This window comes from Mesoplodon mirus, assembly GCF_964341445.2.
Source record: "Mesoplodon mirus genome assembly, chromosome: 3".
Lineage (NCBI taxonomy): Eukaryota > Metazoa > Chordata > Mammalia > Artiodactyla > Ziphiidae > Mesoplodon > Mesoplodon mirus.
The window spans coordinates 142,559,209-142,585,309 of record NC_138978.1 but is presented as its reverse complement, the minus strand read 5'-3'; the positions used below and the strand labels follow the sequence as shown (position 1 = coordinate 142,585,309).

Here is a 26,101-nt window from a genome sequence, read left to right as displayed (position 1 = left end):
TGTCACCATGGGCACTATCACCATGAGAACTGTCAGCCTGGGCACTGTCACCATGGGTATTGTGACTTTGGGCACTCTCACCGTGAGCCGTCACCTTGGGCACTGACACAATGTGGACTGTCACCATGAGCACTGTCATCATGGGCACTATCACCATTAGAACTGTCACCATGGTCCCTGTCACCATGGGCACTGTCACTGTGAGCACTATCACCGTGAGCTCTGTCACCATGAGCACTTTCACCATGAGCACTGCCACTCTGACCACTCTCACCATAAGAACTGTCACCATGGGCACTTTCACGATGGGCACTTCCAACATTGGCACTATCACCATGAGCACTGTCAACAAGGGCACTGTCACAGTGGGCAGTGTCACCATGCGCACTATCACCGCAAGGACTATCACATTAAGCAATGTCACCATGGGCACTGTCACCATTTTGCACTGCCACCATGTGCACTATCACCTTAGGCACTGTCACCATGAGCACTTTATCACTGAGTACTGTCACCATGCGTAATATCACCATGGGCACTCTCACCGTGTGCACTGTCAACAGGGGCACTGTCACCACAGGCACTGTCACCATGATCACAGTAACCATGGGCACTCTCACTATGGGCACTATCACCATGACCAATATCACCATGGGCACTGTCACCATTTTGCACTGCCATCATGTGCATTGTCACCATGGGTAATATCACCATAGGCACTTTCACCGTGAGAAATGTGACCGTGCGGAATGTTTCTATGGGCACTGGCACCATGGGCAATATCACTGTGAGCCCTGTCACAATGGGCACTATCTCCGTGAAAAATCTCACCATGCTAACTGTCCCCATGGGCACTGTCACCGTGAGAAGTGTCACCATGGGCACTGTCACTGTCGGCACTCTCACCATGGGCACTGTCATTGTGGGCACTGTCACCATGGCCACTGCCACCTTGGGCTCTGTCACCATGAACACTGTAACAATGCCCATTATCACCGTGTGCACTGTCAACATGGGCACTATCACAATGAGCAATATCACCATGGGAACTGTCACTATTTTACACAGCCACCAGATGCACCATGACCATGTGCACTGTCACCATGGGCAGTGTCACCATAGGTAGTCTCACCATGGGCACTGCCATCATGAGCAGTGTCACCAAGAGCACTGTCACCACGAGCACTGCCACCATGAGCACTGTCACAAGAACTGTCACTAGGAGAACTGCCACCATGGGCACTTTCACCATGATTACTCTCACCGTGGGTATTGTCACCTTGGGCACTTTCAACGTGAGTACTATCACCGTGAGCACTATCACCCTGAGCACTCTCACCACGGGCACAGCCTCAAAGTGTACTGTCACCATGAACACTGTCACCATGGGCACAATCACGGTGAGAACAGTCACCGTGGTCACTCTCACCATGGGCACTGTCACCATGAGCACTGTCACTAAGAGCATTATCATCATAGGCACTGTCACCGTGAGAACAGTCACCATGGGCGCTGTCAACATGGAGACTATCACCTTGAGCACTGTCACCATGAGCACTGTCACCATGAGCAATTTCAACAGGGTCACTTTCACCGTGAGAACTGTCACCACAGGGACTCTCACCATTGGCACTGCCTCCGAGGGGTTGTCATGATGAGCACTATCACCATGGGCAGTGTCTCCATGGGCAGTTTCACCGTGAGCACTCTCACTATTGGCACTATCACCATTGGCACTGTCAGCATCGGCACAGTCACCATGAGCACCGTCACAATGGGCTTTGTCACACTGGGCGCTGTCACCATGGGCACAGTCACCATTAGCACTCTCAGCATGGGCACTGTGATCTTGGGCACTGTCACAATAGGCTCTGTCACGGTGGGCACTGTCACAATGGGAAGTATCTCCATGGACTTTTTCAGCGTGGGCACTGTCACCATAGGCATGGCCACCGTGACATCTATCACCATAAGGACTGTAACCATGGGCACTGTTACCATGAGCACGGTCACCATGAGCATTGCCACAATGAGCACTGTCACTTAGGCACTGTCCACATGAGCAGTGTCACCATGATCACTGTCACCAGGGGCAGGACACCCTGGGTATTGTCACCATGGGCACTGACACCATGAGCACTCTCACCATGGGAATTGTCACCTTAGATACTGTCACCATGGGCACTGTCACCGTGAGCACTTTTACCATGAGCTCTGTCACCCTGGGTATTGTCACCATGGGCACTATCACCGTGAGAATTGAGAACATGGGCACTCTCACCATGGGCACTATCACCATGAGCAATGTCACCATAAATACTGTCACCCTGTGTATTGTCACCATGGGCACTGTCACCTTGAGCACTACACTGTGGGAATTGTGACTATGGGCACTGTCACCATGGGCACATTCACCATCGGCACTATTGCCGTGAACACTGTCACCATGAGCACTCTAACTGTGTGCAGTTTCACCAGACACACTATCACCGTAAGCATTAACACCGTAAGCAATGTCACCATGAGCAATATCACCGTGGGCACTGTCACCATTTTGCACTGCCACCATGTGCAGTGTCACCATGGGCACTTTTTCCATGAGTACTTTCAACATGGGTAATATCACCATGGGCACTGTCACCGTGAGCACTATCTTTGTGAGAATTTTCACCATAGGCACTGTCACCATGAGAACTGTCAGCATGGTCACATTCAACGTAAGAAATGTCACCACGGGGACTATCACCATTGGAACTGTCACCGTGGGGTTGTCACCATGAGCACTATCACCATGGGCAATGTCTCCATGGGCAGTTTCACCATGAGCACTGTCACTATTGGCACTCTAACCATCGGCACTGTCACCATGGGCATGGTCACCATTAGCACTGTCACCTTAAGCCTTGTCACACTGGGCGTTGTCACCATGGGCACTGTCACCGTGGGCACTGTCAAAATGGGTAGTATCACCATGGGCTTTGTCAGTGGGGGCAATGTCCCCATGGGCACTGATACCGTGATATCTATCACAATAAACACTGTAAACATGGGCACTGTCACCATGGGCATGGTCACCATGAACACTGCCACAATGAGCACTGTTATTTATGGCATGGCCAACATGAGCACTGTCACCATGAGCACTGTCACTATGGGCATGACACCATGGGCACTGTCACCATGGGCAATGTCTCCATGGGCAGTTTCACCATGAGCACTGTCACTATTGGCACACTCAACATTGGCACTGTCACCATAGGCCTTGTCACAGTGAGCACTGTCACCATTGGCACTGTTGCTGTGGGCACTGTCACAATGGGAAGTATCACCATGGGCTTTGTCAGCCAGGGCACTCTCCCCGTGGGCACTGACAAGGTGACATCTATCACCATAAACACTGTTAACAAGGGCACTGTCACCATGAGCATGGTCACCATGAACACTGCCACAATGAGCACTGTTATTTATGGCACTGCCAACATGATCACTGTCACCATGAGCACTGTCACCATAGGCATGACACCATGGGCATTGTCACCCTAGATACTCTCACCATAGGCATTATCACTGTGAGAATTGTGAACATGGGCACTGTCACCATGGGCACTATCACCATGAGCACTGTCACCATGAGTACTTGTCACCCTGTGTATTTTCACCATGGGAACTGTCACTGTGAGCACTACACCATGAGATTTGTGACTATGGGCACTGTCACCATGGACACTCTCATCATGGGAACTATCACCGTGAACACTGTCACCATGAACACTGTCACTGTGTGCAGTGTCACCATGCGCACTGCCACCATAAGGACTATCACTGTAAGGAAAGTCACCATGAGCAATGTCACCATGGGCACTGTCACCATTTTGCACTGCCACCATGTGCAGTGTCACCATGGGTAATATCACCATAGGCACTTTCACCGTGAGACATGTGACCATGCGGAATGTCTCTATGGGCACTGGCACAATGGGTATTGTCACTGTGAGCACTGTCACAACGGGCACTATCACCGTGAGAAATCTCACCATGCTAACTGTCCCCATGGGCCCTGTCACTGTGAGAAGTGTCACCATGTGCACTGTCACTGTCGCCACTGTCACCATGGGCACTGTCATTGTGGGCACTGTCATCATGGCCACTGCCACCTTGGGCTCTGTCAACATGAACACTGTAACAATGCCCATTATCACCGTGTGCACTGTCCCCATGGGCACTATCACCATGAGCACGGTCAGCATGTGCACTGTCACTATTTAGCACTGTCACTAGGTGAACTACCACCATGGGCACTGTCACAATGTGCACCATCACCGGGAGCATGGTTACCATGGGCACTGTAACAATGTGCAGTGTCACCATCGGTACTGTCCCCGTGGGAACTGCCACCAAGAGCACTGTCACCACGAGCACTGCCACCTTGGGCACTGCTATTATGAGCACTGTCACCATGAGAACTATCACTATGAGAACTGCCACCATGGGTATTTTCAACATGAGTACTGTCACCATGGGTATTGTCACCATTTGCACTGTCACCATGAGCACTATTACCGTGAGCACTATCACCGTGAGCACTCTCACTGTGGTCACTCTCACCATGGTCACTGTCACCATGGGCACTGTCATCATGGGCAGTGTCACCATGGGCACTGTCACCATGGGCACTGCCACCATGGGCAGTATCACTGTGAGCACTGTCACCATGGGTACTCCAACCATGAGAACTGTCACCGTGAGTACTGTCTGCATGGGTTCTCACTGTGTGCACTGTCACCATGAGAACTGTCAACATGGGCACTGTCACCATTCTTCACTGCCACCATGTGCACTGTCACCATGGGCACTATCACCGTGAGAACTGTCACCATGAGTACTGTCATCATGGGCACTGTCACCAAGGGAATGGCCACCATGTGCACTGTTACCATGGTCACTCTCACCGTGAGCACTGTCTCCATGGGAACTACCAACATGGACAATGTCATCATGAGCACTTTCACAATAGGAACTGCCACCATGGGACTATCAACGTGTGGACTCTCACCATGGGCACTGTCACTGTGAGCATTGTTACCATCGGCACTGTCACCATGAACACTATTACTGTGAGCACTACGACCCTGAACACTCTCACTGTGGTCACTGTCACCATGGGCACTGTCACTGTGAACACTGTCACTATGGGTACTGACACAATGCAGACTGTCACAGTGAGCCCTGTCACCATTGACACTATCACCATGAGCACTCTCACCATGGTCCCTGTTATCATGGGTACTGTCACTGTGAGCACTGTCATCATAGGCAATGGCACCATGCGCACTGTCACCATGGGCACTGTCATCATGGGCATTGTCACCGCGTGCAGTTTCACCATGGGCACTGTCACCATGGGAATTGTCACCTTAGGTACTGTCACCATGGGCACTGTCACTGTGAGCACTTTTACCATGAGCTCTGTCACCCTGGGTATTGTCACCATGGGCACTATCACCGAGAGAGTTGTGAACATGGCCACTCTCACCATGGGCACTATCACCATGAGCAATGTCACCATGAATACTGTCACCCTGTGTATTGTCACCATGGGCACTGTCACTGTGAGCACAGTCACCATGAGCATTGCCACAATGATAACTGTTATTTATGGCACAGCCAACATGAGCACTGTCACCATGAGCACTGTCACCATGGGCATGACACCATGGGCACTCTCACCATGGGCATTGTCACCCTAGGTACTCTCACCATAGGCATTATCACTGTGAGAATTGTGAAGATGGGCACTGTCACCATGGGCACTATCACCATGAGCACTGTCACCATGAGTACTGTCACCCTGGGTATTTTCACCATGGGCACTGTCACTGTGAGCACTACACCATGAGATTTGTGACTATGGGCACTGTCACCATGGACACTCTCACCATGGGAAGTATCACCATGAACACTGTCACTGTGTGCAGTGTCACCATGCGCACTGTCACCGTAAGGATTACCACCGTAATGAAAGTCACCATGAGCACTGCCACCATGTGCAGTGTCACCATGCCTAATATCACCATAGGCACTTTCACCATGAGAAATGTGACCGTGCGGAAAGTCTCTATGAGCACTGGCACCATGGGCATTGTCACTGTGAGAAGTGTCACAATGGGCACTATCACCGTGAGAAATCTCACCATGCTAACTGTCCCCATGGGCACTGTCACCATGAGAAGTGTCACCATGGGCACTGTCACCATGGGCACTGTCACCCTGAGCACTGTCACGGTCAGCACTGTCACCATGAGCACTATTAATGTGAGCACTACCACCGTGAGCACTCTCACGGTGCTCACTGTCACCATGGGCACTGCTACCATGAGCACTGTCACCATAGGCACTGTCACCATGGGCACTGTCATCATGGGCATTGTCACCATGGGCACTGTCACCATGGGCACTGCCACCATGGGCAGTATCACTGTGAGCACTGTCCCCATGGGTACTGCAACCATGAGAACTGTCACCGTGAGTAATGTCTGCATGGGTTGTCACCGTGTGCACTGTCACCATGAGAAATCTCGACATGGGCACTGTCACCATTTTTCACTGCCACCATGTGCAATGTCACCATGGGCACTATCACCATGAGATATGTCACCATGAGTATCGTCATCATGGGCACTGTCACCATTGTAAATACCAACATGGGCAATGTCATCATGAGCACTTTCACAATAGGAACTGCCACCATACGCACTATCAACGTGCGGACTCTCACTATGGGAACTATAACCATGGGCACTGTCACCATCGGCACTGTCACCATGAGCACTATTACTGTGAGCACTACCACTGTGAGCACTCTCACCATGGTCACTGTCACCATGGGCACTGTCACTGTGAGCACTGTCACTATGGGTAGTGGCACAATGCGGACTGTCACAATGTGCCCTGTCACCATGGACACTATCAACATGAGCACTCTCACTGTGGTCACTGTTACCATCGGTACTGTCACTGTGAGCACTGTGACCATAGGCAATGGTACAGTGGGCACTGCCACCATGGGCACTGTCACCATGGGCACTATCACTGTGAGCACTGTCACCATGGGTACTGCAACCATGAGAACTCTCACCGTGAATACTGTCTGCATGGGTTGTCACCATGTGCACTGTCACCACGAGAAATGTCGACATGGGCATTGTCACCATTTTTCATGGCCACTATGTGCAACATCACCATAGACACTATCACCATGAGAACTGTCACCATGAGTACTGTCATCATGGGCACTGTCACCAAGGGAACGACAACCATGTGCACTGTTACCATGGTCACTATCACCGTGAGAACTGTCAACATGGGAACTACCAACATGGGCAATGTCATCATGAGCACTTTCACAATAGGAACTGCCACCATGGGCACTATCAAAGTGCGAATCTCACCATGGACACTATCACCATGGGCACTGTCACCGTGAGCACTGTCACCGTCGGCACTGTCACCATGAGCACTATTACTGTGAGCACTACCACCGTGAGCACTCTCACTGTGGTCACTGTGAGGATGGGCACTGTCATCATGGGCATTGTCACCATGGACAGTGTCATCATGGGCACTGCCAAGATGGGCACTATCACTGTGAGCACTGTCACCACGGGTACTGCTATCATGAGCACTGTCAGCATGGGTTGTCACCGTGTGCATTGTCACCATAAGAACTGTCAGCATGGGCACTGTCACCATTTTTCACTGCCACCATGGGCACTACCACCATGTGCACTGTCACCATGGGCACTATCACCGTGAGCACTGTCACCATGAGTACTGTCATCATGGGCACTGTCACCAAGGGCACAGCCACCATGTGCACTCTTACCATGGTCACTATCACCGTGAACACTGTCAACATGGGAACTACCAACATGGGCACTGTCATCATGAACACTTTCACAATGGGAACTGCCACCATGGGCACTATTAACGTGAGCACACTCACCATGGGCACTATCACCAAGGGCACTGTCAGGTTCAGCTATCACCATGGGTACTGCAACCATGACCACTCTCACCATAAGCACTGTCACCATTCTCAGTATCACCATGTGCGCTGTCACCATAGGCACTATCACCATGAGAACTGTCAGCCTGGGCACTGTCACCATGGGTATTGTGACTTTGGGCACTGTCACCGTGAGCACTGTCACCTTGGGCACTGGCACAATGTGGACTGTCACCAAGAGTACTGTCATCATCAGCACTATCACCATTAGAACTGTCACTGTGGTCACTGTCACCATGGGCACTGTCACCGTGAGCACTATCACCATGAGGTTTGTGACCATGGGCACTGTCACCATGGGCAGTGTCCCCATGGACAATTTCACTGTTAGTACAGTCACCATGGACACTATAACTATGGGCACTGTCACCGTGAGCTCTGTCACCATGGGCACTTTCACCATGAGCACTGCCACTCTGACCACTCTCACCATAAGAACTGTCACCATGGGCACTTTCACGATGGGCACTTCCAACATTGGCACTATCACCATGAGCACTGTCAACAAGAGCACTGTCACGGTGGGGAGTGTCACCATGCACACTATCACCGCAAGATCTATCACATTAAGCAATGTCACCATGGGCACTGTCACCATTTTGCACTGCCACCATGTGCACTATCACCTTAGGCACTGTCACCATGAGCACTTTATCACTGAGTACTGTCACCATGGGTAATATCACCATGGGCACTGTCACCGTGAGCAATGCCATGATGGGCACTGGCGCCATGGGTCTTGTCACTATGAGCACTGAAACAATGGGCACTATCACCGTGAGAAGTCTCACCATGCTAACTGTCCCCAAGGGCACTGTCACAGAGAGAAAAGTCACCATGGGCACTGTCACAGTCAGTATTCTCATCATTGGCACTCTCATAGTGGGCACTGCCACTGTGAGCACTATTACCATGAACACTGCTACCGTGAGCACTGTCATGATACGAACTGTCACCATGGGCACGGCCACCATGGGCACACTCATGGTGTGCACTCTCACCAGGCTCACTGTCACCATGGGCAATGTCACCAAGGGCACAGCCACCATTTGCACTTTTACCATGGGAACTATCACTGTGAGCACTGTCACCATGCGAACGACCAACATGGGCACTGTCATCATGAGCACTTTCACAATGGGAACTGACACCATGGGCACTATTAATGTGAGCACACTCATCATGGGCACTATCACCAAGGGCACTGTCAGTTTCAGCACTAATACCATGGGTACTGCAACCATGACCACAGTCACCATAAGCACTGTCACCATTCTCAGTATCACAATAGGCACTGTCACCATGGGCACTATCACCGTGAGCAATGTCACCATGGGCACTGTCACCATTTTACACTGCCACCGTGTTCAGTGTCACCATGGGTAATATCACCATAGGCACTTTCACCGTGAGAAATGTGACTGTGCGGAATGTCTCTATGGGCACTGGCACCATGGGCATTGTCACTGTGAGCACTGTCACAACAGGCACTATCACCATGAGAAATCTCACCATGCTAACTGTCCCCATGGGCACTGTCACTGTGAGAAGTGTCACCACGGGCACTGTCACTATCGCCACTGTCACCATGGGCACTGTCATCGTCGGCACTGTCACCATGGCCACTGCCACCTTGGGCTCTGTCACCATGAACACTGTAACAATGCCCATTATCACCGTGTGCACTGTCCCCATGGGCACTATCACCATGAGCACTGCCAGCATGTGCAAGGTCACTATTTAGCAGTGTCACCAGGTGAACTAACACCATGGGCACTGTCAGGATGTGCACTAGCACCGGGAGCATGGTTACCATGGGCACTGTAACAGTGAACAGTGTTACCATCGGTACTGTCCCCATGGGAACTGCCACCAAGAGCACTGTCACCATTAGCACTGTCACCACGAGGACTGCCACCTTGGGCACTGCTATTATGAGCACTGTCACCATGAGAACTGTTGCTATGAGAACTGCCACCATGGGTATTTTCAACATGAGTACTCTCACCATGGGTATTGTCACCATTTGCACTGTCACCATAGGCACTGTCACCGTGAGCACTGTCACTATGTTTACTGGCACAATGTGGACTGTCACAATGAGCCCTGTCACGATGGACACTATCAACATGAGCACTCTCACTGTGGTCCCTGTTACCATAGGTACTGTCAATGTGAGCACTGTCACCATAGGCAATGAAACTGTGTGCACTGTCACCATGGGCACTGTCACCATAGGCAATGGCACCGTGGACACTGCCACCATGGGCACTGCCACCATGTGCACTACCACCATGTGCACTGTTACCATGGGCACTATCACCGTGAACACTGTCACCATGAGTACTGTCATCATGGGCACTCTCACCAAGGGCACAGCCACCATGTGCAATGTTACCATGGTCACTATCACCGTGAACACTGTCACCATGGGAACTACCAACATGGGCACTGTCATCATGAGCACTTTCACAATGGGAACTGCCACCATAGGCACTATTAACGTGAGCACACTCACCATGGGCACTATCACCAAGGGCACTGTCAGTTCCAGCACTATCACCATGGGTACTGCAACCATGACCACTGTCACCATAAGCACTGTCACCATTCTCAGTATCACCATGTGCACTGTCACCATGGGCACTATCACCATGAGAACTGTCAGCCTGGGCACTGTCACCATGGGTATTGTGACTTTGGGCACTGTCACCATGAGCACTGTCACCTTGGGCACTGGCACAATGTGGACTGTCACCATGAGCTCTGTCAACATGGGCACTATCACCATTAGAACTGTCACTGTGGTCACTGTCACCATGGGCACTGTCACCATGAGCACTGCCACTCTGACCACTCTCAGCATAAGAACTGACACCATGGGCACTTTCACGATGGGCACTTCCAACCTTGGCACTATCACCGTGAGCACTGTCAACAAGAGCACTGTCACGGTGGGCAGTGTCACCATGCGCACTATCACTGCAAGGACTATCACATTAAGCAATGTCACCATGGGCACTGTCACCATTTTGCACTGTCACCATGTGCACTATCACCTTAGGCACTGTCACCATGAGCACTTTATCCCTGAGTACTGTCACCATCGGTAATATCACCATGGGCACTGTCACCGTGAGAACTATCACTGTGAGCAATGCCATGATGGGCACTGGCGCCATGGGTCTTGTCACTATGAGCACTGAAACAATGGGCACTATCACCGTGAGAAATCTCACCATGCTAACTGTCCCCAAGGGCACTGTCACAGAGAGAAAAGTCATCATGGGTACTGTCACAGTCAGTATTCTCACCATTGGCACTCTCATTGTGGGCACTGCCACCATGAGCACTATTACCATGAACACTGCTACCGTGAGCACTGTCATGATAAGACCTGTCACCATGGGCACGGCCACCATGGGCGCTCTCACGGTGTGCACTGTCACCAGGGGCAGTGTCACCATGGGCACTATCACCATGAGCAATATCACCATGGGCACTGTTATATTTTGGAATGCCACCAAATACACCATGACCATGTGCACTGTCACCATTCACAGTGTTACCATCGGTAGTCTCACCATGGGCACTGTCACCAAGAGCACTGTCACCACGAGCACTGCCACAAGAACTGTCACTATGAGAATTGCCACCATGTTCACTTTCACTATGATTACTGTCACCGTGGGTATTGTCACCTTGGGCACTGTCAACGTGAGTACTATAACCGTGAGCACTATCACCCTGAGCACTGTCACCATGGGCACAGCCTCAATGCGGAATATCACCATGAACACTGTCACCATGGGCACTGTCACCGTGAGCACTGTCACTAAGAGCATTATCAACATAGGCATTGTCACCGTGAGAACAGTCACCATGGGCATTGTCAACATGGAGACTATCACCTTGAGCACTGTCACCATGAGCAACGTCACCTTGAGCAATTTCAACAGGGTCACTTTCACCGTGAGAATTGTCACTGGGGGACTCTTACCATTGACACTGCCTCCGAGAGTTTGTCACGATGAGCAATATCACCATGGGCAGTGTCTCCATGGTCAGTTTCACCGTGAGCACTCTCACTATTGGCACTATCACCATCGGCACTGTCAGAATTGGCACAGTCACCATGAGCACTGTCCGAATAGGCGTTGTCACACTGGGTGCTGTCGTCATGGGCACAGTCACCATTAGCACTCTCACCATGGGCACTGTGATCTTGGGCACTGTCACCATGGGCACTGTCACAATGGGAAGTATCACCATGGGCTTTGTCAGCGTGGGCACTGTCACAGTGGGCATGGCCACCGTGACCTCTATCACCCTAAGCACTGTAACCATGGGCCCTGTCACCATGAGCACGGTCACCATGAGCACTGCCACAATGAGCACTGTCAGTTATGGCACTGTCCACATGAACAGTGTCACCATGATCACTGTCACCATGGGCAGGACACCCTGGGTATTGTCACCATGAGCACTCTCACTATGGGTATTGTCACCTTAGGTACTGTCATCATGGGGACTGTCACCATGAGCACTTTTACCATGAGCTCTGTCACCCTGGGTATTGCCACCATGGGCACTATCACCGTGAGAGTTGTGAAGATGGGCATTCTCACCATGGACACTATCACCATGAGCAATGTCACCATGAATACTGTCACCCTGTGTATTGTCACCATGGGCACTGTCACCGTGAGCACTACACCGTGAGAATTGTGACTATGGGCACTGTCAACATGGGCACGTTCACCATCGGCACTATCGCCGTGAACACTGTCACCATGAGCACTGTCACTGTGTGCAGTTTCACCATACACACTATCACCGTAAAGACTATCACCATAAGCAATGTCACCATGAGCAATATCACCATGGGCACTGACACCATTTTGCACTTCCACCATGTGCAGTGTCACCATGGGCACTTTTACCATGAGTACTCTCACCATAGGTAATATCACCATGGGCACTGTCACCGTGAGAGTTGTGAACATGGGCACTCTCACCATGGGCGCTATCACCATGAGCACTGTCACCATGAGTACTGTCACCCTGGGTATTTTCACCATGGGCACTGTCACTGTGAGCACTACACCATGAGAATTGTGACTATGGCCACTATCACTGTGGACACTCTCACCATGGGAACTATCACCGTGAACACTGTCGCCATGAACACTTTCACTGTGCACAGTGTCACCATGCACAGTGTCACTGTAAGGACTATCACCGTAAGCAAAGTCACCATGAGCAATGTCACCGTGGGCACTGTCACCATTTTGCACTGCCATCATGTGCAGTGTCACCATGGGTAATATCACCATAGGCACTTTCACCGTGAGAAATGTGACCGTGTGGTATGTCTCTATGGGCACTGGCACCATGGGCATTTTCTCTGTGAGCACTGTCACAACGGGCACTATCACCGTGAGAAATCTCACCATGCTAACTGTCCCCATGGGCACTGTCACTGTGAGAAGTGTCACCAAGGGCAATGGTGCCATGGGCACTGTCACCATGGGCACTGTCATCATGGGCAGTGTCACCATGGGCACTGTCACCATGGGCACTATCACTGTGAGCACTTTCACCATGGGTACTGCACCATGAGAGCTGTCACCATGAGTACTGTCACCGTGAGTACTGTCTGCATGGGTTGTCACCGTGTGCACTGTCACCATGAGAACTGTCAACATGGGCAATGTCATCATGAGCAATTTCACAATGGGAACTCCCACCATGGGCACTATCAATGTGTGGACCCTCACCATGGGCACTATCACCATGGACACTATCACCGTGGGCACTGTCGCCATCGGCACTGTCATAATGAGCACTATTACTGTGAGCACTACCACCGTGAGCACTCTCACTGTGGTCACTGTCACCATGGGCACTGTCACTGTGAGCACTGTCACTATGGGTACTGGCACAATGCGGACTGTCACCATGGACACTATCACTATGAGCACTCTCACCGTGGTCACTGTTACCATGGGTACTCTCACTGTGAGCACTGCCATAGGCAATGGCACCATGGGCACTCTCATCATGGGCACTGTCATCATTGGCATTTTCACCGTGGGCAGTGTCACCATTGGCACTGCCACCATGAGCACTACCGCTGTGAGCACTGTCACCATGGGTACTGCTACCATGAGCACTGTCACTGTGAGCACTGTCAGCATGGGTTTTCACCATGTGCACTGTCACCATGAGAACTGTCAGCATGGACACTGTCACCATTTTTCACTGCCACCATGTGCACTACCACCATGTGCACTGTCACCATGGGCACTATCACGGTGAGAAAAGTCACCGTGGTCACTGTCACCATGGGCACTGTCACCATGAGCAATGTCACTAAGAGCATTATCACCATAGGCACTGTCACCATGAGAACAGTCACCATGGACACTGTCAACATGGAGACTATCACCTTGAGCACTGTCACCATGAGCAATTTCAACACGGTCACTTTCACTGTGTGAACTGTCACCATGGGGACTCTCACCATTGGCATTGCCTCAAAGGGGTTGTCACGATGAGCACTATCACCATGGGCAGTGTCTCCATGGGCAGTTTCACCGTGAGCACTCTCACTATTGGCACTATCACCCTCGGCACTGTCAGCATCGGCACAGTCACCATGAGCACTGTCACAATGGGCATTGTCACACTGCGCGCTGTCACCATGGGCACAGTCACCATTAGCACTCTCACCATGGGCACTGTGATCTTGGGCACTGTCACCATGGGCTCTGTCACTGTGGGCACTGTCACAATGGGAAGTATCACCATGGGCTTTGTCAGTGTGGGCACTGTCACACTGGGCATGTCCACCATGACATCTATCACCATTGGCACTGTCACCATGGGGTTGTCACCATGAGCACTATCACCATGGGCAATGTCACTGTGGGGTTGTCATCATGAGCACTATCTCCATGGCAATGTCTCCATGGGCAGTTTCACCATGAGCACTGTCACCCTGAGCACTGTCACTATGAGCCCTGTCATACTGTGCGCTGTCACCATGGGCACTGTCACAATGGGAAGTATCACCATGGGCTTTGTCACCGTGAGCACTGTCTCCTTTTGCACTCACACCATGACATCAATCACCAAAAACACTGTAAACATGGGCACTGTCACCATGAGCATGGTCACCATGAGCACTGCCACAATGAGCACTGTTATTTATGGCACTGCCAACATGAGCACTGTCACCATGGGCATGACACCATGGGCACTCTCACCATGGGCATTGTCACCCTAGGTACTCTCACCATAGGAATTATCACTGTGAGAATTGTGAACATGGGCACTGTCAGCATGGGCACTATCACCATGAGCACTATCACCATGAGTACTGTCACCCTGGGTATTTTCACCATGGGCACTGTCACTGTGAGCACGACACTATGAGAATTGTGACTATGGGCACTGTCACCATGGACACTCTCACTATGGGAACTATCACCATGAACACTGTCACCATGAACACTGTCAATGTGTGCAGTGTCACCATGCACACTGTCACCGTAAGGACTATCATCGTAAGAAAAGTCACCATGGGTACTGTCACCATTTTGCACTGACACCATGTGCAGTGTCACCATGGGTAATATCACCATAGGCACATTCACCATGAGAAATGTGACCGTGCGGTATGTCTCTATGGGCACTGGCACCATGGGCATTGTCACTGTGAGCACTGTCACAATGGGCACTATCACCATGAGAAATCTCACCATGCTAACTGTCCCCATGGGCACTGTCACTGTGAGAAGTGTCACCATGGGCACTGTCACTATCGCCACTGTCACCATGGGCACTGTCATCATCGGCACTGTCACCATGGCCACTGCCACCTTGGGCTCTGTCACCATGAACACTCTAACAATGCCCATTATCACTGTGTGCACTGTCACCATGGGCACTATCACCGTGAGCACTGTCAGCATGTGCACTGTCACTATTTAGCAGTGTCACCAGGTGAACTACCACCATGGGCACTGTCACAATGTGCACTATCACCTTGAGCACGGTTACCATGGGCACTGTAACAATGTGCAGTGTCACCATCGGTACTGTCCCCATGGAAACTGCCATCAAGAGCACTGTCACCGTTAGCACTGTCACCACGAGCACTGCCACCTTGGGCACTGCTATTATGAGCACTGTCACCATGAGAACTGTTGCTATGAGAACTGTCACCATGGGTATTTTCAACATGAGTACTGTCACCATGGGTATTGTCACCATTTGCACTGTCACCGTGAGCACTCTCACTGTGGTCACTGTCACCATGACCACTGTCGCCATGGGTACTGGCACAATGCTGACTGGCACCATGAGCCCTGTCACCATGGGCACTATCAATTTGAGCACTCTCAACGTGGTCACTGTCACCATGGGCACTGTTACCATGAGCACTGTTACCATGGGCAATGGCGCCATGGGCACTGTCACCATGGGTACTGTCATCATGGGCAGTGTCACCATGGGCACTGTCGCCATGTGCACTGACACCATGGTCACTATTACTGTGAGCACTTTCACCATGGGTACTGCAACCATGAGAACTGTCACCATGAGTACTGTCTGCATGGGTTGTCATCGTGTGCACTGTCTCCTTAAGAACTGTCAACATGGGCACTGTCACCATTTTTTACTGCCACCATGTGCAATGTCACCATGGACACTATCACCGTGAGAACTGTCTTCCTGAATAATGTCATCATGGGCACTCTAACCAAGGGCAAGGGCACCATGTGCACAGTTACCATGGTCACTATCACCATAAGCACTGTCACCATGGGAACTACCAACATGGGCAATGTCATCATGAGCACTTTCACAATGGGAACTGCCACGATGGGCAGTATCAACATGCAGACTCTCACCATGGGCACTGTCAGCATTTTGCACTGCCACCATGTGGAGTGTCACCATGGACACTTTTACCAAGAGTACTGTCACCATGGGTAATATCACCATGGGCACTGTCACTGTGAGCACTGTCACTATGAGAATTTTCACCATAGGCACTGTCACCGTGAGAACTGTCACCATGGGCACTGTCAACATGGAGACCATCACCTTGAGCACTGTCACCATGAGCACTGTCACCATGAGCAATGTCACCATGGTTACATTCAATGTAAGAACTGTCACCACGGTGACTATCACCATTGGCACTGTCACCGTGGGGTTGTCACCATGAGCACTATCACCATGGGCAATGTCTCCATGGGCAGTTTCACCATGAGCACTGTCACCATGAGCACTGTCAACATGGGCCTTGTCACACTGTGCACTGTCACCATGGGCACTGTCACCATGGCACTGTCACAATGGGATGTATCACCATGGGCTTTGTCAGCGTGGGCACTCTCCCCGTTTCCACTCACACTGTGACATCTATCACCATAAACACTGTAAACATGGGCACTGTCACCATGAGCACTGCCACAATGAGCACTGTTATTTATGGAACTGCCAACATGAGCACTGTCTCCATTAGCAATGTCACCATGGACATGACACCATGGGCACTGTCACCATGGTCATTCTCACCCTAGGTACTCTCAGCATAGGAATTATCACTGTGAAAATTGTAAACATGGGCACTGTCAGCATAGGCACTATCACCATGAGCAATGTCACCATGAGTACTGTCACTCTGGGTATTTTCACCATGGGCACTCTCACTGTGAGCACTACACCATGAGAATTGTGACTATGGGCACTGTCACCATGGACACTCTCACCATGGGAACTATCACCATGAACACTGTCACCATGAACACTGTCACTGTGTGCAGTGTCACCATGCACACTGTCACCGTAAGGACTATCACCGTAAGCAAAGTCACCATGAGCAATGTCACCATGGGCACTGTCACCATTTTGCACTGCCACCATATGCAGTGTCACCATGCGTAATATCACCATAGGCACTTTCACCGTGAGAAATGTGACCATGCGGTATGTCTCTATGGGCACTGGCACCATGGGCATTGTCACTGTGGCACTGTCACAACGGGCACTATCACCATGAGAAATCTCACCATGCTAACTGTCCCCATGGGCACTGTCACCGTGAGAAGTGTCACCATCAGCACTGTCACTGTCAGCACTGTCATTGTGGGCACTGTCACCACGGCCACTGCCACCTTGGGCTCTGTCACCATGAACACTGTAACTATGCCCATTATCACCGTGTGCACTGTCACCATGGGAACTTCCAACATGGGCACTGTCATCATGAGCACTTTCACAATTGGAACAGCCACCATGGGCACTATTAACGTGAGCACACTCACCATGGGCACTATCACCAAGGGCACTGTCAGTATCAGCAATATCTCCATGGGTACTGCAACAATGACCACTGTCACCATAAGCAGTGTCAGCATTCTCAGCATCACCATGTGCACTGTCACCATGGGCACTATCACCATGAGAACTGTCAACCTGGGCACTGTCAGCATGGGTATTGTGACTTTGGGCACTGTCACCGTGAGCCCTGTCACCTTGGGCACTGGCACAATGTGGACTGTCACCATGAGCACTCTCACAATGAGCACTATCACCGTGAGGGTCGTTGGGCACTGTCACCATGGGCCGTGTCCCCATAAACAATTTCACTGTTAGTACTGTTACCATGGACACTATATCTATGGGCACTGTCACCGTGAGCACTCTCACTGTGGTCACTGTCACTATGAGCACTGTTGCCATGGGCACTGGCACAATGCGGACTGGCACCATGAGCCCTGTAACCATGGGAACTATGACTGTGAGCACACTCACCATGGTCACTGTCACCATAGGCAATGGCCCCGTGGGCACTGTCACCATGGGCACTGTCATCATGGGCAGTGTCACCATGGGCACTGCCACCATGGGCATTATCACTGTGAGCACTGTCACCATGTGTACTGCAACCATGAGAACTGTCACCGTGAGTACTGTCTGCATGGGTTGTCACCGTGTGCACTGTCACTATGAGAACTGTTAAAATGGGCACTGTCACCATTTTTCACTGTCACCATGTGCAATGTCACCATGGGCACTATCACCGTGATAACTGTCACCATGAGTACTGTCATCATGGGCACTCTCACCAAGGGTGTGGCCACCATGTGCACTGTTACCATGTTCACTACCACCGTGAGCACTGTCACCATGGGAACTACCAACATGGGCACTGTCATCATGAGCACTTTCACAATGGGAACTGCCACCATGGGCACTATCAACGTGCAGACCCTCACCATGGGCACTATCACCATGGGCACTGCCACCGTGAGCACTATTACCATGAACACTGCTACCGTGAGCACTATCATGATAAGAACTGTCACCATGGTCATGGACACCATGGGCACTCTCACGGTGTGCACTGTCACCAAGAGCACTGTCACCACGAGCACTGCCACCATGAGCACTGTCACAAGAACTGTCACTATGAGAACTGCCACCATGGGCACTTTCACCATGATTACTGTCTCCGTGGGTATTGTCACCTTAGGCACTGTCAACATGAGAACTATCACCATAAGCACTATCACCCTGAGCACTGTCACCATGGGCACTGTCACCATGAGCACTGTAACCATGGGCACTCTCACCATGGGCACTATCACCATGAGCAATATCACCATGGGCACTGTCACTATTTTGCACTGCCACCAGACGCACCATGACCATGTGCACTGTCACCATGGGCAGTGTCACCATCGGTAGTCTCACCATGGGCACTGCCACCCTGAGCACTGTCACAAGAACTGTCACTATGAGAACTGCCACCATGGGCACTTTCACCATGATTACTGTCACCGTGGGTATTGTCACCATGGGCACTGTCAATGTGAGTACTATCACTGTGAGTACTATCACCCTTCACACTGTCACCACGGGCACAGCCTCAATGTGGACTGTCACCATGAACACTGTCACCATGGGCACTACCACGGTGAGAACAGTCACCGTGGTCACTGTCACCATGGGCACTGTCACTGTGAGCACTGTCACTAAGAGCATTTTCACCATAGGCACTGTCACCATGAGAACAGTCACCATGGGCAATGTTAACATGGATACTATCACCTTGAGCACTCTCACCTTGAACAATTACAACAGGGTCACTTTCACTGTGAGAACGGTCACCACGGGGACTCTCACAATTGGCACTGATTCCGAGGAGTTGTCACGATGAGCACTATCAACATGGGCAGTGTCTCCATGGGCAGTTTCACCGTGAGCACTCTCACTATTGGCACTATCATCATTGGCACTGTCAGCATCAGCATGGTCACAGTGAGCACTGTCACAATGGGTGTTGTCAAACTGGGGGCTGTCACCATGGGCACAGTCACCGTTAAGACGCTCACCATGGGCACTGTGATCTTGGGCACTGTGACCATTGGCACTGTCACCGTGGGCACTGTCACAATGGGAAGTATCACCATGGGCTTTGTCAGCGTGGGCACTGACACTGTGACATCTATCACCATAAACACTGTAAACATGGGCACTGTCACCATGAGCACGGTCACCATGAGCACTGCCACAATGAGCACTGTTATTTATGTCACTGCCAACATGAGCACTGTCACCATGAGTACTCTCACTATGGGCAAGACACCATGGGCACTGTCACCATGAGCATTGCCACCCTAGGTACTCTCACCATAGGCATTATCACTGTGAGAATTGTGAACATGGGCAGTGTCACCATCGTTAGTCTCACCATGAGCACTGTCACCATGAGTACTGTCACCCTGGGTATTTTCACCATGGGCACTCTCACTGTGAGCACTACACCATGAGAATTGTGACTATGGGCACTGTCACCATGGACACTCTCACCATGGGAACTATCACCGTGAACACTGTCACCACAAACACTGTCACTGTGTGCAGTGTCACCATGCACACTGTCACTGTAAGGACTATCACCGTAAGCAAAGTCACCATGAGCAATGTCACCATGGGCACTGTCACAATTTTGCACTGCCACCATGTGCAGTGTCACTATGCCTAATATCACCATAGGCACTTTCACTGTGAGAAATGTGACCATGCAGAATGTCTCTATGGTCACTGGCACCATGGGCATTGTCACTGTGAGCACTGTCACAACTGGCACTAACACCATGAGAAATCTCACCATGCTAACTGTCCCCATGGGCACTGTCACCGTGAGAAGTGTCACCATGGTCACTGTCACTGTCACCACTGTCACCATGGGCACTGTCATTGTGGGCACTGTCACCATGGCCACTGCCACCTTGGGCTCTGTCACCATGAACACTGTTACAATGCCTATTATCACCGTGTGCACTGTCTCATGGGCACTATCACCATGAGCACTGTCAGCATGTGCACTGTCACTATTTAGCAGTGTCACCAGGTGAACTACCACCATGGGCACAGTCACGATGTGCACTATCACCGTGAGCACGGTTACCATGGGCACTGTAACAATGTGCAGTGTCACCCTCAGTAGTATCCCTATGGGAACTGCCACCAAGGGCACTGTCACCATTACCACTGTCACCACGAGCACTGCCACCATGAGAACTGTCGCTATGAGAACTGCCACCATGGGTATTTTCAACATGAGTACTGTCACCATGGGTATTGTCACCATTTGCACTGTCACCATGAGCACTATTACTGTGAGCACTATCACCGTGAGCACTCTCAGTGTGGTCACTGTCACCATGAGCACTGTCACCATGGGTACTGGCACAGTGAGGACTGGCACCATGAGACCTGTCACCATGGGCACTATCACTGTGAGCACTCTCACTGTGGTCACTGTCACCATGGGCACTGTTACCATGAGCACTCTCACCATAGGCAATGGCGCCTTGGGTATTGTCACCATCTGCACTCTCATCATGGGCATTGTCACCATGGGCACTGTCACCATGGGCACTGCCACCATGGGCATTATCACTGTGAGCACTGTCACCATGGGTACTGCAAAAAATGGAACTGTCACCGTGAGTACTGTCTGCATGGGTTGACACCATGTGCATTGTCACCATGAGAACTGTCAACATGGGCACTGTCACAATTTTTCACTTCCACCATGTGCAATGTCACCGTGTGCACTATCACCATGAGTACTGTCATCATGGGCACTGTCACAAAGGGCACAGCCAACATGTGCACTGTTACCATGGTCACTATCATCATGAGCACTGTCACCATGGGAACTACCAACATGGGCACAGTCATCATGAGCACTTTCACAATGGGAACTGCCATCATGGGCACTATTAACGTGAGCACACTCACCATGGGCACTATCACCAAGGGCACTGTCAGTTTCAGCACTACCACCATGGGTACTGCAACCATGATCACTGTCACCATTCTCAGTATCACCATTTGCACTGTCACCATGCACACTATCACCATGAGAACTGTCAGCCTGGGCACTGTCACCATGAGTATTGTGACTTTGGGCACTCTCACCATGAGCACTGTCACCTTGGGCACTGGCACAATGTGGACTGTCACCATGAGCACTTTATCACTGAGTACTGTCACCATGGGTAATATCACCATGGGCACTGTCACCGTGAGAACTATCACCGTGAGCAGTGCCATGATGGGCACTGGCGCCATGGGTCTTGTCACTATGAGCACTGAAACAATGGGCACTATCACCATGACAAATCTCACCATGCTAACTGTCCCCAAGGGCACTGTCACAGAGGGAAAAGTCACCATGGGCACTGTCACAGTCAGTATTCTCATCATTGGCACTCTCATTGTGGGCACTGCCAACGTGAGCACTATTACCATGAACACTGCTACCGTGAGCACTATCATGATAAGAACTGTCACCATGGGCACGGCTACCATGGGCACACTCACGGTGCGCATTCTCTCCAGGGGCACTGTCACCATGGGCACTGTCACCATGAGCACTGTAACCATGGGCACTCTCACCATGGGCACTATCACCATGAGCAATATCACCATGGGCACTGTCACTATTTTGCACTGCCACCAGACGCACCATGACCATGTGCACTGTCACCATGGGCAGTGTCACCGTCGGTAGTCTCACCATGGGCACTGCCACCATGAGCACTGTCACCAAGAGCACTGTCACCACGAGCACTGCCACCATGAGCACTGTCACAAGAACTGTCACTATGAGAACTGCCACCATGGGCACTTTCACCATGATTACTGTCTCCGTGGGTATTGTCACCTTAGGCACTGTCAACATGAGAACTATCACCATAAGCACTATCACCCTGAGCACTGTCACCATGGGCACAGCCTCAATGCGGACTGTCACCATGAACACTGTCACCCTGGGCACTATCACGGTGAGAACAGTCACTGTGGTCACTGTCACCGTGAGCACTTTTACCATGAGCTCTGTCACCCTGGGTATTGTCACCATGGGCACTAACACCATGTGCAATGTCACCATGAATACTGTCACCCTGGGTATTGTCACCATGGACACTATCACCATGAGCACTACACCATGAGAATTGTGACTATGGGCACTGTCACCATGGACACTCTCACCATGGGAACTATCACCGTGAACACTGTCACCATGAACACTGTCACTGTGTGCAGGTTCATCATGTGCACTGTCACCATAAGGACTATCACTGTAAGCAAAGTCACCATGAGCAATGTCACCATGGGCACTGTCACCATTTTGCACTGCCACTATATGCAGTGTCGCCATGGGTAATATCACCATAGGCACTTTCACCGTGAGAAATGTGACCATGCGGAATGTCTCTACTGGCACTGGCACCATGGGCATTGTCACTGTGAGCACTGTCACAACTGGCACTATCACTGTGAGAAATCTCACCATGCTAACTGTCCCCATGGGCACTTTCACTGTCAGCACTGTCACCATGGGGCACTGTCATTGTGGGCACTGTCACTATGGCCACTGCCACTTTGGGCTTTGTCACCATGAACACTGTAACAATGCCCATTATCACCGTGTGCACTGTCACCATGGGTACTATCACCATGAGCACTGTCAGCATGTGCACTGTCCCTATTTAGCAGTGTCACCAGGTGAACTACCACCATGGGCACCGTCACGATGTGCAATATCACCGTGAGCATGTTTACCATGGGCACTGTAACAATGCGCATTGTCACCATTGGTACTGTCCCCATGGGAGCTGCCACCAAGAGCACTGTCACCATTAGCACTGTCACTACGAGCACTGCCACCTTGGGCACTGCTATTATGAACATTGTCACCATGAGAACTGTCGCTATGAGAACTGCCACCATGGGTATTTTCAACATGAGTACTGTCACCATGGGTATTGTCACCATGTGCACTGTCACCATGAGCACTATTACTGTGACCACTATCACCATGAGCACTCTCACTGTGGTCACTGTCACCAAGAGCACTGTCACCATGGGTACTGGCACAGTGCAGACTGGCACCATGAGCCCTATCACCATGGGCACTATCACTGTGAGCACTCTCACCATGGTCACTGTCACCATGGGCACTGTTACCATGAGCACTGTCACCATAGGCAATGGCGCTGTGTGCTCTGTCACCATGGGCAGTGTCACCATGGGCACTGCCACCATGGGTACTGCAACCATGAGAACTGTCACCATGAGTACTGTCTGCATGGGTTGTCACCGTATGCACTGTCACCATGAGAACTGTCAACATGGGCACTGTCACCATTTTTCACTGCCACCATATGCAGTGTCACCATGGGCACTATCATGTTGAGAACTGTCACCATGAGTACTGTCATCATGGACACTGTCACCAAGGGCACAGCCACTGTGAGGACTGTCACCATGGGAACTACCAACATGGGCAATGTCATCATGAGCCCTTTCACAATGGGAACTGCCACCATGGACACTATCAACGTGCGGATTCTCACCATGGGCACTATCACCATGGGCACTGTCACTGTTAGCACTGTCACCATCAGCACTGTTACCATGAGCACTATTACTGTGAGCACTACCACCGTGAGCACTCTCACCATGGTCACTGTCCCCATGGGCACTGTTACCATGAGCACCTTCACTATGGGTACTGGCACAATGCAGACTGGCACCATGAGCCCTGTCACCATGGGCACTATCACTGTGAGCACTCTCACCATGGTCACTGTCACCATGTGCACTGTTACCATGAGCCTTGTCACCATAGGCAATGACGCTGTGGGCACTGTCACCATGGGCACTGTCATCATGGGCAGTGTCACCATGGGCACTGTCACCATGGGCACTGCCACCATGGGCACTGTCACTGTGAGCTCTGTCACCATGGGTACTGCAACCGTGAGAACTGTCAACGTGAGTACTGTCTGCATCGTTTGTCACCATGTACACTGTCACCATGAGAACTGTCAACATGGGCACTGTCACCATTTTTCACTGCCACAATATGCAATGTCACTATGGGCACTATCACCGTGAGAACTGTCACCATGAGTACTCTCATCATGGGCACTGTCAGTTTGAGCAGTGTCACCATGGGTACTGCAACCATGAGCACTGTAACCATGAGCACTGTCACGATATGCAATGTCACCGTGTGCAATTACACCATGGGCACTGTCACTATGAGCACTATCACCGTGAGTGTTGTGACCAATCACACTGTCACCATGGGCACTATCGACGTGAGCACTGTCACCAGAATACTGTCTACATGGGCATCATCACCAAGGGCATGGTCACAGTGTGCACTCTTACCATGGTCACTATCACTGTGAGCACTGTCACCATGGGCAATACCATCATGGGCACTCTCATCATTAGTATTTTCCCCATGGTAAATGTCACCATGGGCACTTTCAACATGGGCACTATCTACTTGACGACTGTCACAATGGGCACTATCACCATGAGCATGTATAACCATGGTCACTGTCACAGTGGGCACTGCCACCGTGGCACTGTCACCATGGGCACTGTTACGATGATCATTTTCACCATAGGCACTGTCAC

The 26,101-nt window shown here is 51.1% G+C and overlaps 1 pseudogene across 1 annotated transcript in view; it reads right to left on the bottom strand.

Moving 5' to 3' along the window:
• The window catches only part of LOC309799286 (centrosomal protein of 78 kDa-like), a 659,089-nt pseudogene extending 649,178 nt beyond the window's left edge, over positions 1–9,911 (bottom strand). The window contains exon 1 of the transcript in view: positions 9,773–9,911. The product of the transcript in view is annotated as a centrosomal protein of 78 kDa-like (transcript). The remainder of the gene's footprint in view (positions 1–9,772) is intronic.
• Positions 9,912–26,101: the final 16,190 nt, after the last annotated feature.